The sequence below is a fragment of the Lepisosteus platostomus genome, chromosome 11 (genome assembly GCF_059453375.1).
Source record: "Lepisosteus platostomus isolate fLepPlt1 chromosome 11, fLepPlt1.hap1, whole genome shotgun sequence".
In the NCBI taxonomy this organism is placed as follows: Eukaryota; Metazoa; Chordata; class Actinopteri; order Semionotiformes; family Lepisosteidae; genus Lepisosteus; species Lepisosteus platostomus.
Genome location: NC_142621.1, coordinates 25854782 through 25870511, shown reverse-complemented (window position 1 = coordinate 25870511; position 15730 = coordinate 25854782). Strand labels below are relative to the sequence as shown.

The 15730-nt window shown below is 38.5% G+C and overlaps 1 long non-coding RNA gene and 1 pseudogene across 2 annotated transcripts; one reads left to right on the top strand and one right to left on the bottom strand.

Moving 5' to 3' along the window:
• Positions 1-4509: 4509 nt before the first annotated feature.
• On the top strand, positions 4510-9827 carry LOC148652253 (deoxyribonuclease-2-alpha-like; annotated as a pseudogene). The gene is made up of 4 exons (XR_015925017.1): positions 4510-5205; positions 6462-6622; positions 7186-7377; positions 9056-9827. The product of XR_015925017.1 is annotated as a deoxyribonuclease-2-alpha-like (transcript).
• LOC148652252 (uncharacterized) lies at positions 8084-11374 on the bottom strand. The gene is made up of 2 exons (XR_015925057.1): positions 11066-11374; positions 8084-9266 (listed from the first exon to the last, which is right to left on the bottom strand). It is a non-coding gene; the product is annotated as an uncharacterized LOC148652252 (long non-coding RNA).
• Between the last annotated feature and the right edge of the window lie 4356 nt (positions 11375-15730).

Here is a 15730-nt window from a genome sequence, read left to right as displayed (position 1 = left end):
GGTCCATCCTACTTTCATAAGAGAAATTTTTACAGGTTTGGAACTGTTGGTCATACCTCATCAACCACATCATGCTAAGAGGACTCCAGAAGTCGTGTTTTAATACAGTCTGGCCTCGAGGAGCTTTTCTTCCCTAAAGCCTTACACTGCTGTACTCCTTCTAGATCCTGGACTCTTTGAACCAGATAATCTCCAGGCTTCTCTCGTGTCTCAGAAGCTAACAAGGTGTCACACCAACAGCTTCTCCTAGGGAACGTGATGAGCAGGGCTTATCCATAGTGTCTTCTGGCTGGAAACTGTTTTCAAAACCACTTGGGACTGTTGGAGAAAAGCCTTTTGGAAACTTTGTCATAGAAGACTGTCGTTTTTTACTTCTGACTGTTCGACAAATAACAGGTGAAGGTTCTAACTGGTCCATTTTGGTGCACATGAGCTGCTCAGTGCTCCGGGTTTCCATATCAATGGCAGCTTGAGGAGTACTGGACTCAGGGCTGGAACAGTTTAGCTGAATTTCCTTTAGCAGATTATGTGTGATTCCATGTACTATTTCAGAAGAAACAAGAGAAACTTCAGAAAACTGAGGACTGGGTATTGCCTCTTTGTTGTGCTCACTAGTTATGTTAGTATCACCCCTCACCTCATCAACGATCTCACTTGCTTCTCTGCTAATACTGGTCTCTGGTGAAAGGGATGAACATCGGGAAGCTGAATGTGTCAGCTTGGAAATGTTGGTCACCATAGAACTGATTATGGTTTTGACCACTGTCTCATTTCTGGTGGCTACAGCTTTCTGTAGAACCTGTTGGGATCCAGTTTGGCACAGCAATTCATTGTGAACAGAGCTAGCAACCTGCTGAATCTTGTGTGGTTCATGAAACACATCATTATCCTGTTTCACAACTGTTATCTCCTGGTTTTCGGACAAGTCCTGCAACACACTGTCAAAGAGGTCCACAGCTATCTGACTCAGCAAAGACACAGACATCTTCCCTGGGATTTCTGTAGACGTTTCCTCTTTTATCAAAGTAGGGTATATCTGCAATAGCAGCTGTGTTATGATGTTTTCCACAGTCTCAGTACACACTAAAGTCATATTAAGTGATTCTGTTGATTTAGCCATAGACATTTCCTGGAGCCCAACTGAGGAAACCGGTTCAATATTCAACGGTTCTACAGGGACACTGAGTGGTTTGATTTCAGAACTGTTTTCAAGATGGGAGTCTCTTTTCAGTTCCTCAGAAGAACTGTTCTCAATTTCTGATGTAACGATATGATTATATTCGTGTATTGCGACATTTCTTTGAAAAAATAGAATAGCAATATTATGGACAATTAATTGACTTTTATATTTCTAAATATCACAACATGATCGAATTTAAGTCATTTTAATAAACAATGAATAGTCACCTATGCGTTACAATATAAACATTTATACTGATTTAAATCGCAAACGAGGGTTTAAATTTATGTGTTTTTTTATTCACAATCAGACAAGTGCAACATAAATTGATATCTTTGTCTTCTAAGTATCTTAATAAACTTTCAGCATAGCTTTCTCTCTGTTTAGATTTATTTTTCTTGGGATCAAACGTGGAAAGATTAGTTTTTAATCATTTTATTTTTTAAATACATTTTAGAAAAGTGTAATCTATACTAAAAAGCTGTACACCACCTGCTATAAAGATACATATTGTAATACTTTCGGGCTCAGATAGGACGGACACGAACTCAGATTTGCGGAGTTAAATCTCAACAAAACAACAACAAATCTCAATATCTAGTACGAATTATTTGTAATACAAACCAAAAACTCTCTCAAATTCCTACAATTAGCATAGCCTGCCCCTTATGCAAAACTAAACCCTCCTCAAAATCCAATTTTCAACATACAGCATTACACAAAATCAATACATCAACACTCTATACTCAATAACGATAATTCACAAACAGCCAGAACAGCCCCGCCCCTTATGTAAAACCAACATCCCTCCCCTGTTGTCTCTCTCCGCTGGCCTTTGTAATCGTTTTTATTTTTAAATAAGTTTAGCAAAGTCATGTATTTTAAAAATCTTAAGATTTCTATATTTATGTCTTTATTTAGTGGTTTCATTAGTGACAAAGGCTAAACTTTCTTGGAAAAATGTCTTTTATGTAAACCATATTTGCTATTAATTCATTTAGGGCTAGAATATGTTCATTGTCTTCCAGTGAAAGAAGGGTTCCTTTCGCCGTAAATGTCGGGTTGACATTACAAGCTTGCCACGCCCGGACTGTTACACCAACGTATTAGCATGTTAAAGCGATTTCATTGAGTAGCCTAGCTTTCTTAACTAGTAAGTACTGTACTTTTGGAGGGGGGGAGGTGTCTTTCGCTGGAAATCTTGTCCCCTTCTACTTTGAAAATACCTGTGAAACCGGTTTAATTCGTCACAGCCAGCACTCCCGCAGAGAGGGGGGCTGTACTCGTTAATGTCTAAACCGGAACACATCATTATATCTCATTTTGTATTTCTATAAAAAAATCGTTTGCCCAGCCTGACACTATTGTTGTTATTGTTTTTATCCTGTAAAGCGCTTTGAGGAGCCACCTTTAAAGGCGCCATATACAATAAAGTTCATTATTATTACTATTGTTAATTTGCTGGACAGAGAGGTGAACATTATTACGCAGAAGACAAAGATAGCGATCTACGTTGCATTGTGCATTGTGCTGCTGTAATACAGTTTAAAATAATTAAAAGTCTAAACAGTATCAGCTTTATTTATGGGTTGCAATTTAAAAAAAGTCAAAAACCGCACTCAAAATGCAATTTAGAGCTTTCTGGCAAGAGGAGACACCCAAATTAATAATGTCACATGCCACTGTGCATGAACAAGGTTATACTGCTAGTTCCTTAGATACGCGATTAAAACGTTTTTAATAAAATGCTCTTATTCACTCATAATCTGACAATTTCAGGAAGACTAAGGAAGGACTAAGGGAATTGTCATCTGTTGTTGAAGCTCTGTGAGCTAGGTGACTTTGAGACCACTTGTTATCCCAGGTTGTTTGAATCGCCACAATTCAAATAGAGAAAAAAGAACTGACTGACAAGATTTAAGATGTGGCTGTCAATGTTGGATTAAAAAAAACACGTTGCCTGACGTTAGTTGCATTGCTTGAAAAATAATTTTATTTCGAGAGACTGGATAAGTAATTCAAGTGTTTTTTTAACTTCCTGAAAAACAAATAATTAAACTACATGTGCAAACGTTTTATGATATTTCGCTGTTGTGAATGTCTGTGGAGTGTATCTTATTTGCCTGTCTGTCCTGGCTGTGCTCTCTGGGTACAATGGGGACAGATGGGTACAATCAGTGTTGGGTATTTACTTTGCTTTGAGATGCCACTTTTAAAGGTGATATATAAAATCAAGGCTTTAACTTGCTTTGACTCCGCAAGTCTGAGTTCTTGTGTCTGTCCTATCCGAACCCGAAAGTATTACAATATGCATCTTTATAGGAGGTGGTGTACAGCTTTTTAGTATAGAATACACTTTTCTAAAATGTATTTAAAAAATAAAAATGGTTACAATATAATCTTTCCACATTTGATCCCAAGGTCCCAAGAAAAAATAAATCTAAACGGGGAGAAAGCTATGCTGAAAGTTTATTAAGATACTTAGAAGACAAAGATATCAATTTATGTTGCATTTGTCTGATTGTGAATCAAAAAACATGTATTTAAACCCGCGTTTGCGATTTAAATCAAAACGTGATTTAAATCAATATAAATGTTTATATTGTAACGCATAGGTGACTATTCATTGTTATTAAAATTACTTAAATTCGATCAGAGTGGGAGTCAGGAACCTAACCCACAGCGCCACCGGCAAGGTCATATGCAGAGTGCTGAAAAAGCACTACAGAAACATTATCAACAGACAATGTACAGTGTGTACTATTCTTGTGTTGCGGTATATGAATATAATGATATCTTTATTAATTTCTTTAGATACACAATTCCATATTATATTCCCTTTTAATCAAATTCTAAAAGTATGCTTGTTGACTCCAGTATCACATTAGTTAGACTTCGAAGCTTAAAATGTTTAGGGAGAAAAAATACTGGTGTGTATTGTTTAGTACCGAGACCAGCCATATACTGTATGTTTATGTTCCAAAATTAATATCATTTATGGCCTTCACACACGTTACAGTATGCTCCTATTCTTTTTATGCTCAGCTACTAAGATTTCCCTTCAGTGGTAAAATTCCATATAAATATTCAATACTTAAACTGGCACAGTAAAGACATTTAAATCTTTCTACGACCGATCAACGTACCACGAGTGCCCGTCGGTCAACCAATCACGTACCGCGGTATTTTGCATCATCTCGCGTCACGATGCGCGATGACGTAGCCAATTACCCCCGGTACGTGCCTGTGCCGCGCACTTTGAATGGCTGCATCTGTAAATCCAGGGTACAACGTCTGATTTTTTTGTCATAAAAAAATTACTATTGGATTTGAAAGTTTTTTTTTTCCTTTCAATAGTTCGTTTTGAAACGATTCACCAGAATGTATTCTTGAGGAGAGTAATGTTTGTGAGATGCTTGCCTTGCCTCGCTTCTTTTAGTCAACTGTTGACTCTTTGTCAACTGCTGCAGTTCAGTTCTACAGAGCTCTGCTGGTTTAAAATGCAGAAAATGAGCTCTAATCACATAAGATTATTCCAGTTTTGCCACAATGCTCATGTCAAACATGGGGGACCCCTAAAAACAAGAGCTATTTTTGCTTTGTAGGCCACTACATCACCTAGAAATGATCAAGGCTGCTTGACCCTTCTTCTCTTGCCACAGGTTCTGTTCATCTCCCAGAAGCACCAGTGCACCCACAGACTGGCAACAGACACTAGTATTGTTTAAGTGCCCTTTTTATTTTCTAGTGATCTCAACAGTTAACACTGTCCAACACCCAGGACACATTGTACAGTGTCACAGTTCTAGAGCAGTATACAGGATGTGATACTCTTTTATGTGTTTTTGGAATCATACAGGTTTCTTCTGTATAAGCTGCCAGACCACGATGAAGGAAGAGGTCTGCGATACCTCTACATGGATGACCATACCAATGGCTGGGTATATGGGAAGAAATTGGTGAATGACTCCAAGAGTGCAGTGGGGCAGACTTTGCAGCCTTTTTTGTCCTACATTCATAAAAAGGTAAGAAACCTTTATTTATTATTTGTGTCATCTCCCAGAAAGTGAGGTCAGGATATACATTGTCTTTTCGATTTGTTTATTTTCACAGGTTTCTCTCATAATTCAAAAGCCTTTTGTGCAATACAAATACAAACTTTAAGGTAAGTAACATTTTATAATGTACAAGACAGAAGGACACAGAAAATGGGGGGGAAAAAACATCATAGACAACACAACAAACAATAGAATTGTATCTGTAATACTTGCTGGGTTTGCTTGCTTATTCCTATGATTAAAGCCAAGTGCAATGTTTGCTACATATGCAGGATGTGAATTGTTCATTTTATATATATCTAAAATAAAATATTTTAACATTTACACTATTTCAGGGTAGAACATTTACACGTGTGATTCTGCAGATGTTGTCCAAATCATTGATTCAGTAGAAAACATTTATTTTAGGATTTACTGTGTATGGTCAAGACATGATGGCACGTCTGAAGTATATACTGTGTCTTTAGAATACCAACACCAGCTTTCTGTGTTTTCTGGTTTTAAAACTTGAATCATAAAGCTTTAAAGTATATATTTCCATCTTGTTTTTGTTCATTATTTTTTTTCCCCTTTACATTTCTTTGACTGAGGCATCACATAAGCTAAGAACTAATCTGTTGCCTTCAAAGCTTTTTCTCCTGGTGAAAATCACTGAGTTTAAAAACACTTCTGTAAGTCAATATAATACTGATGTTTATAATAAATTCATCTGCTGGGTAAAACAAAACTAAAGATGCTTGTTGTGGGCTCTATTGAATTGAATTTACAGTAGCCCATTTCTAAATGAATACAGTAAATTAAATTGTTGAGATTAAGAGATAAATGTACATACTTCATGGCCAATTGTCAGTTGAAAAGAAATGAAAACAATTAATAGGATTAAGAATAGTCCTATTTTGGACTGTGGTTTTCAATTCTCTTAATCTGACTTTTGGCCATGAAGTATGTTCAGTTTAATTCGGTTGGACAAAAAAGCCAAAAGTCAGATTAAGAGAACTGAAAACTAGCCCAAAATAGAAGATTTTTTGTTTAGTTTGATCAATTATACAGTTCGTTTGATTCTTGAACTTAATTGATTAATTGACTTCGTCAGCTGGAAGCAGGCTTGATAATGGACTCTGTTCAAAAAGAGCAGACTTGTCCTTTAAAAACATTGAAACTGAAAAACCAGACGGATCAAAAACGATAAGAGATTTGAATATATCTTGTGTGACCTTTTTCAGGGATTGTGATGTTAGACAGACAGGAGTGTGGCTGGTTCACAGCACCCCAGAACTTCCAGATGTGAAAAATCATTCTACATCATTCTTGCCCTCCAGTGGGCATGAAAATGCACAGACCTTCTTCTGCGGGACTTACACATACAGCACCTTCAAGAACATAGGTAGGCGTTCACATGTACATACAGCTGTGTGAACCTTTTCTTGAACAAGTTTGATAGCTGAGCTTTAGTATGTCCATGGCATTGACATCACAGCTGTCTATCACTTTCTGAAAGCCTTTGGTACAATTTTTCCAGATTTTAAGATTCAAGTATTGGTTATTTGCATTCTTGTTCTGGTTTGGAGCACCTTTTCTTTTCCTATTCTAAATTTACCTGTGGGCAAAAACCAGTCTATTCTGTTATTTTCTGTTGGTGGTTCAATTTCATATGCAAGCTTAATATAACCCTGAGAATAGGTGGACACTAATAGACTTACACCTCATTGTGTATACAGATGAAAATAAATACCAAAATAGTCTTAGACTTTCTAATTAAATCTAAATGATGTGTATTGTGGCTGCTGAAAATGTATGTCAACATTTTAGAACTTGGAGGATAGTTTAACAAGTGAAAATAAATAAAGGAAACTCTCCAGACTAATGGAAAAAGAAAGGGGGCATTTGACCTGGATGTATGAAAATGCCATGCCTACTCTTGGTTATTTTTCATTCTTGTCTCTACAGCTGTGCAACTCCAGTATATCCATGTTTACTCTTTTGACTATCACGTCCCCCAAACCTTCCACAGAGACCTTCAGTGTGTGGCTCAGAGAACATGCTATCCCAGGAAAGAGCCTTGGTTTAAGCAGCTGCCCCTGACATCTTTAGCAGGGTAAACTTTCACCAGCTTTGCAAAATACTCTAGATTTAATGACGGTGAGCACCACTCAAGGCAGAGCTAGAGTCTTCAGAAAAAAAATCAGTAAAGTCTATTGATCACGTTTGTTTCCCAACTGATCGCTTCTTTAGAAACTATTCTCCAATTCAAAATACAGAAACAATATTGAACAACACAGTTGCCATGATCCATAAACAATCTCTGTGCTTCATTATTGCAGTTTGTTCCTGGGAAGTGAAAATGTCACATCAGCTATTTTTCTCATTTTAGATATTTGGGATCAATAGTTAATTTTTTGCATGCCTCTATATTTTAAAATCACAAATTAATTATCACAGTTCCAGACCTGTACCAGCTTGGAAGAGATGACAAATGTACTTATTTCTTCAAAATATGTGCTTAACAGCCCCACAGTGATGCTAAGTGTCAGAGTTGGCATAAGTTGTACTAATGGTTTTTCTTTCACTGACAACAGTACAAGAGCACTGGTGCCCAGCTGGTCATAGAGGTTGCAGTTATCGGACGCGTTTGAGATCGCTTGGATATCCCAAAGTGTCCAACCCTGTTGGTGTTGGTATTCAGTGAATTATGTATCACTGCTGAAACTTGGACAACAATGTCTGATTTACTCTGAACAAGCACTTATTGAGCCTCTCAGAATCTGAATTTATTTAATTTTTACAAAGTCTAACTCTATTGTATGTTGGCTGTTTCTAGCCAGCAAGACCCACTTTCTCACAAAGATTTTGTGGAACAATATCCAGTTTATTTTTACTCAAAGCCTTTCCCAATTGAAGATGTATTTATATAAAAAAGCATACTTTGTTTTGGTGAAACTTTCTCAATCTGCCAGCTGGCAACTGAACTTTCCTACATGTTTCTGCGGTTACACTTTAGATTTAAGGTTTCATAGCATCGCTTTCTTTCAAAAGAGATTTTATGGGATGTTAGTAAAGCATCAATTTATATTCAGTAGTAATTTAGGTTTAGGATTTGTGTCTGAGGTAGTTTGTAGGTGCTTTATTAACATCCTGTAAAGCCCAATTCTTGAACAAATTGATTAATAGAATATTTCAATCTTTTATTTATACAACAATTTAAATCAAATGTTTTTCTCTTGGTATGTTGATTTAAACATAAGAAAGGATAAAAATATAACTTGTGTAGCTTCTTTAGATACCATTTAATACCTAAGAACACGAGAGGTTACATTTGGCCCATTTAGCTAATTTCTTAGTAGTTAATTCAAGGATCTCATCCTGCTGTTTCTTGAAAGGAACCAGGACTTAAATAACATGTGCAGTTTGTTCCATTAATCTCAACTAGTTTTGAAAAGAAATTGATTAATTGATCCAAGGATCTCATTCTGCTGTTACTTTAAAGGTTATTGGAAACGGTTGTCATTTAAATACATTTAAAAAAAGGTTATGTAGAAAAGGAACAATCCAGTAAGTTTCAAACACTGCCCTTCAAAAGCAATATGTCACACTTCACACTTGATCTACTGTATATTGGTGGTGCTGATTTAAAAAAGAACGTTCTGGGTAGCAACCAATACAGTACAGCATTCAGAGAGGGGGGGAAGAAATACACATTCACTTGTTCTCGGTTCCAGTTTGACGTTTTGGTAGCAAGTGCACTTCCTGTTTTTGGTTGGGTAGAAAGTGTGTCTGGGACAGATTCTTACAGGGAACCTGTGACACTGTTCCATTTCAGATCTCTACTCAGGTTTGCTGGTTAACTATTTAGGAGACGACTTCTTTGCCGAAAGCTGGGGGAAGCTTCATCGGCCTCTGCCGTCGAATTGCTCTGTGGCGCACAAGGTGTACAACGTGAAGACGATGCAGCTGCCAGAGGCCAGGCCTTTCGGCATCATGGTGGACCACTCCAAGTGGTGTGTGATGAAGGGCGGGGGTCCGCACTGGACCTGCATCGCGGACACAAACCGAGAGATCAGTCAAACGAGAAGAGGAGGCGGGGCTGTGTGCACAAGCAGGCCTGGAGTGTGGAAGGCCTTCCTCACAGTAGTTGACACATTTGAGGACTGCCAGTAACACGTGGCTGGCAGAAATAGACGAACAAGAAAGGGCTGTTTTCAAAAGATACTGCATAGTTTTTCCAAGTCAAAGCAAATGGTGGTAAGTAATATGTAAGAAAACTCTGCAGTAGCTCAAGTAGGTAGTGCGTCAACACGCGTAGGCCGCAAAGGAGAAGAAAAGAAACGGGAACGGACACCTGAAGAAGACTCTACAGCTGAAATGTTTCTTTTCTTTTTTCAGCATGGAATAAACCTTTACATGTTCCTAAACTATTCACTACTGACCTTAATAGCAAAAGTAAAATGTATTTGGAAAGGATATGTACTGAAAATAGGGGGGGGAAGTCAAATTATTTTTGCTGAGGCGATATACAAATATTTCAAATCATAAAAGTACATTCTGTTTGTGTTTCTTTAAAGGCTTGTTTGTAATAAAAGTGCTGGATATGACCTGCCTTCCATTATTCCTGTGGCCCCATTAGGCAGTTCATATCAAGCACAAAAATGGACGCTGACATTTTGATACTAGTAGTCCTGTTCGGCACATATCTGTGATTTTTGTTTCTGTGGATGCGGGGTTTTTTTTTTACGCAGAAACCACACAATGGATGAATAATATATATATTTTTACTAGCTAAATCAATAACACCACAGACTACGTATTGCAAAACACAAGACAACCTATGCAACAGGTGGATAAGGTTAAATAAAAACAATCACCACATCTTCATATACAGTACAGTTACTACATTATTGATCAACTAGAAGCACTGGATTATATGACCGTTTACTCTGTGGAGCTGTCCACTTCGACTGGCTTTGTAATAGGCCTGTACAGTTTAAAAGAGTTTATGGTCACATTTTTATAATGAATAAGGTTACAGTGTCGTGCTGGTGTTTCGACCTGGTAAGAATATCTTAAGTCTATTAAACCTTCCAGCATTCCTTAATGATTTACTGATTTTTAAGTCAAAGGCCATACATGTCTCTAATGTCGGGTAGGATTGAGTTTCCCCTTGAAGTCTTGATTTACTGACCTGCTCAATGCCTGTGACCTCACAGTGATGTCACTCACAGTCGTGTTCTTCTCCAGTGGGTGATCTCTCTTTATAAGCTCAAAGCATGTCAAGCGGGGAAAGACTCTCTCTCATGAGTATGTCAGAGGAGTGTGTGCACATTTCCTCATCCTGTTTCAATTGTGTTATTTTAACCTTTGCTAATCCGATAGGTAAATATTAAACCACATATAAACCATGCCCGGGAATGTAGACAGTGGAAACTGAAAAATGAACTTCACATGGCACAATTTACCATTCTTACCATTTAAAAAAAAGCTCTTACTTTTTAAATAAATGCGTCTAAAAATATACGTGTCTCCACACACCTGAAGAAGGCTTCACAGCCAAAACGTCATATTAGTTTATAGCCGTATCTTTAATTTGTAAAAAGCAGTTTTTTAGCAAAAAAATATATGTATTTCTAATATCGCACTTAAAGAGGGAGTACAAACTCCATTGAAACAGATGCCCCCAGCCACAATTTAACGGCAGCCGATTGTCAGAGCCACCTGAGAAGTGACAGAGAAAAGCCTAATTTTGCAGGGAAATGGTTGTTCTCTTTGAAAGATTCAATTGAATATATGGTGTGGCATCGCCGGGGGAAATAGGTGTAAAAGAGATTTAACTCACACCACACTGAACCTCTGTGTTCTTCGTCCGTATGTCTCTCCAAATCCGTTCCGCAATCCGTTGCCAGTATCCTTAAGTCCCCAAATGCGTATGTCCACACTTCTCCGCGCCGTATCCAAAACCCATATCCAATAGTCCGTTATTCTGAAATTCCTTCCAGTACACTCCTAAATCTCTCGTTCCTCCAAAACGCTCTCACCTTACCAGCTTCCGCCCGGCTCAGTGCTTCTGTGGCATTTCTATTCCGTTTCCTGACGGAGCTCACCTGTGTCTCATTGTTTCGCCGTATATATCTTTTCCAACAGCGGGTCAGCCGGGTATCTGTGGCGGCCATCTTGCCTAGGTCTATACAGTAGTATAGACAGCGTTTCGTTGCGAAAATACCAGTTATAAATGACCCTTCCCCTGGCCCTCTTCCAATGGAATTAATATTCTGTTTGAATGTATCTCATGAATGCTGTTAAATGATAGTACCTCTACCGTACTAACATTGAGCAAATTAAATTCTAAAGGCTAAATACTGTGTGCAGTACAGTGGGAAATATTGAATTGTTTTAGGAAATAGAAGACAAATTATATTTACAGTGGTCATCCAGAAATAATAAATGTATATACCATAAATTTACTGTGTTGCCAAAGCTGGACAGTTCCCCCTAGTGGAAATATGTTTGCACCGCTTTCCTTGTGCTACAAGAATATTTGCCAGTATCAAATGATCATAATGCATCTCTTCCTGGCTAAAATAAGCAACAGTAAACACTGGTATTTAACTGGAATATAGTAGCATAAGAAGTGGCACAGTGGTGCCGTCTCAGAGCACTGGGGCCATGAGTTCATCCTCAGACGTGGGGCTTGTATGTTCTACAAGTGTTTGCTTGGGTTGTCTTCAAGTAATTGGCTTTTGTGAAAATTGTCCCTGGTGTGAGTGAATCCTGCCTCTGGCTCTCCTGCAACCCTGTATTGGATAATGCAGTTAGAAAATGGATGGATTCAAGCCTTCATAACCTTTATAGAATTATTTCCTTTTACCACTAGTTGTAGTACTGGAAACCACTGCAATTTTAAGTCATATCCATTCAGCTATGAACTATTTTACCTTTTGTATACCCCTCTGAAACAGTGCTGCTGCGCATTCCATGCAAAAAACACTACATCCATTCGGTTACCAGAAAGGATCATTAAAACACTAAAGAAAACACTCATTAAGCACAATTTGAGACTTAACATCTCATTTAATATGGAGACTATAGACTGACACTGACTCAATACATCCAGTGAAAGTGGTTCAAGCTTTTAGAGACAACCTGTAGAGTCTCAGTGTCAGTCTCCGAGTCTGCAGAATGATTAAGATGCACAGTCTCTGGGGTGGGAATTCTTTCTTCTTGGCTTATTTGCCGACAAGGGAGAGTTGACACATTCAAGAACACCATCCACAATTCAGAGGCAAGGTGATTAGGAGACTCTTCTCCATCTCCTCTTTTCATCGTACAGGGAGATGGCTGGGATCAGCACTCGGATAATGGACACTGCCACCCACGCCACCATGTCATTCAGTTCTTCCATCGTTATCTGTTTTAAAGCAACAACAAATGTAGGTTAACCACAGAGGACTAACATTGTCTTTTATTGCTTTTAACAGGGTGTCAGCTGAGCATTAGACAGGATTCATCCATTCTCCCAGCAAACAGTGATAGGCTGATTTCTTTTAAGGTCTTATTTTTCCCCGACTTCTCCTTGGAATACGTCATATTCTATTCTCATTTTTTCTACAGCCTAGAAGCCTATTCTGGACTTTTCTTCCATTTGCTTTCCCTTCTTACCTCTCTCCCAAAACCAAAGCATTGTACATTTTAATACACTGTATTACAATTAAAACACAAGACGAAAGATTCTTATAAATGTAGCCTGGCAAAGAATAATTAGCACAGGACACATTTTGGGTTCTTTATTTCTAGGCGAGTATGTGGTCTGATATGTTCCTGGTTTAAAAAAAATAAAAAAAGACATAACGATATTCCTATATACACAAAATACGGCAGTGGTTCACGCAGCGCGTTCAGAAATAAGCCGCTCACCTCTCAGCCCTCACCGAGAACTACATTACGATAATTAGTACGATACCTACAATTGCGAACACTTAAACGGTGCTAAACATAAGTCCCTGTAAAGAATGAAGGAAGAGAAAATACAAGGAGCATGTGAAACCCATTACTAACAAACCAATAAACAGATATCCCCAGCCCGAGTAGTTGCCTAAATACTCTACTGCTTCAGTGTACTCCGTTAAAATCCAATATCCATCTTGCTAATCTTGTCTCAATCCTATGAAATACCCCTCTATACTCATTTAGGGAAATGACACCGTATTTACCGTTACGACTCTGTAGAAGTTACGGGTTCTTTTTAACGGTAACTCACTGCGTCTTAGTCCCTACTGCCCATGCGCAGAACGCTGGACTCAACCGTCAGGAACCGCCATCTAGTGGATTTGGAATAACTCCGCTATTCACCACTGGGTCACAAAATAGCTACAAATTGGTTTCTGGTACTAAATCCGTGTTTCGAAAATCATACTGCTTGGGGCACATTGCATTCTCTTCTTCTGAAGAGATACCAAGGGTTTTGAGTCCCAGCTGGGTTTCTTCACAAGTCTTTTTCATAGGAACCCAATTCCAACAATTTACATACAGTAATTTCTGATTTTCTCGGGCAATGCAATAGATGCTATTAATGGAATACAAGTACATTTTAAAAGACAACCTTAGATAATGTGACAATCAGTGCACTTTTCAGTCCTTCAGATATCCCTTGTGGTGTCTCCGGGGGAAAGTTTATGCAAATGAGAGAAGTACTGCAGTATGTCCAAAATTCAGCAGCCAGAATCCTGACCAGGTCTAGTGCAAGTGTTCACATTACTCCTATCCTGGAGTCCTTGCACTGGCTTCCGGTCAAATTCCGCGCAGACTTTAAAATCCTCATGCTCACCTACAAGGCTTTACATGGCTTGGCACCTCAATACCTGTCTGAACTTTTATCGCCCTACTCCCCACCTCGCAACCTCCGCTCTTCAAATTCTGCCCTCCTTACTGTCCCCCAAGCCCGTCTACATTGTATGGGCGACAGGGCCTTCTCCTGCTATGCCCCCAAGCTCTGGAACTCTTTGCCCAAGGATATTAGAGAGTCACCTTCTCTAAACTCCTTCAAATCCAGACTCAAAACCCTCCTTTTCAGAAAAGCCTTTACTTAACTGGTTCCATTCTTCACCCCTCTGCTCTTCTTAATACCATCTTCCACGGTCTCCTCTATTGTTATTGTTGTATTGTTGTAATTATAATTGTGTCCTGTCTTGTGAAATTTTCTTATTTATTGTTGTAGTCTTCTTATTGTTATTGTCATCCTGTAAAGCGCTTTGATAAGCCACCTTTAAAGGCGCTATATAAAATAAAGTTTATTATTATTATTATATTACTCACACCACACTTTTCTTTCCTGAGTTTCGTGGCGTTTCTTCCTCCAACTATCTTCCAAATCCAGTCCGTAATCCGCTCTCTTAATCCTGTTCCGATCCGAGTTCCAAAAGTCCGTAATAAACCCAATCCGCAAACCATAAACCATAAACCATAAACCATAAACCATAAACCATAAACCATAAACCTTTTCTCCCTTCAGTAGTCCATTATTCCTAAGTCTGATCTTTCACATAAACCTATTTCCTCTCTATCTTTCTCCCTGTTCACTGCCTCCGGGGCACTTATATTTCGGTTCCTGATGCGGCTCAGCTGTGTCTCATTGTTTCTCAGGGTAGACCCTTTCCATATACGGGTCAGCTTATTCTTTTTGGCAGCCATTTTGCTCAGGTCCATATCTAGTATTTTAACTAGGTCATTCTGAAAATACCTGTTATGAATGACCCTTCCCCTGGTCATCTTACACCCTTTACTTGGCTGGCCTGTAATGTGGGTGTTATATTCTATGATTTTCTTCTTGTTTTATTTATTACCTTGTCCAGTAGGTGGCAGAATTAGTACAGTAAGGGACTAGGCTTAAGGAGCAATATTTTTTAATCAAGCTGACATCTTCCTCTAAAATATGTTTTTTATTCGGTAGTGGTATGAAAAACACAACCTGAAAATATAGTAATGAAAATGAAAAGTCAAGCTTGTGCAACCAGGTGATGTGCAGCTGGGCACGGGAATCGGGAACAGCGCCTCGTGCGGGCTGGTAGACCCTCGCTTCCAGCCTGCTGTCCGCCTGACTTTCTCTCCCATGGTTCTTTCTAATTTGTTAGGTAAGATCTGAAGTAATAAGGCTTTTTTAAAAGGTCTGTAAATTTATGTTTACTGATGTCATAGTTTCGGTTTAAGGTTTACTCGTTTATATTTGTTTTAAGAGTATCAAAAGTGTATTCGGGCTCTGCGGGTTCTCAGAGACGAAATTGAACTTCGTTAGCTAACTGTGTTAAGTCGCTAGATGAAAACTGTCTGTGTGTTGTGAGTTAATTTCTTAGTGAGTTGAGTTGTTATGTTGTGTCGCGTTTAAATGGTGTTATAGTAAACAGGGGAAAACAACATGTACGAGGGTAGGAGTCAGACTCTTGCTACCAGCCTGCTGTAAACCTGACTTGTACGTATTTCTGGAAACGCTCCCTTATTTTCTTCTATTTTT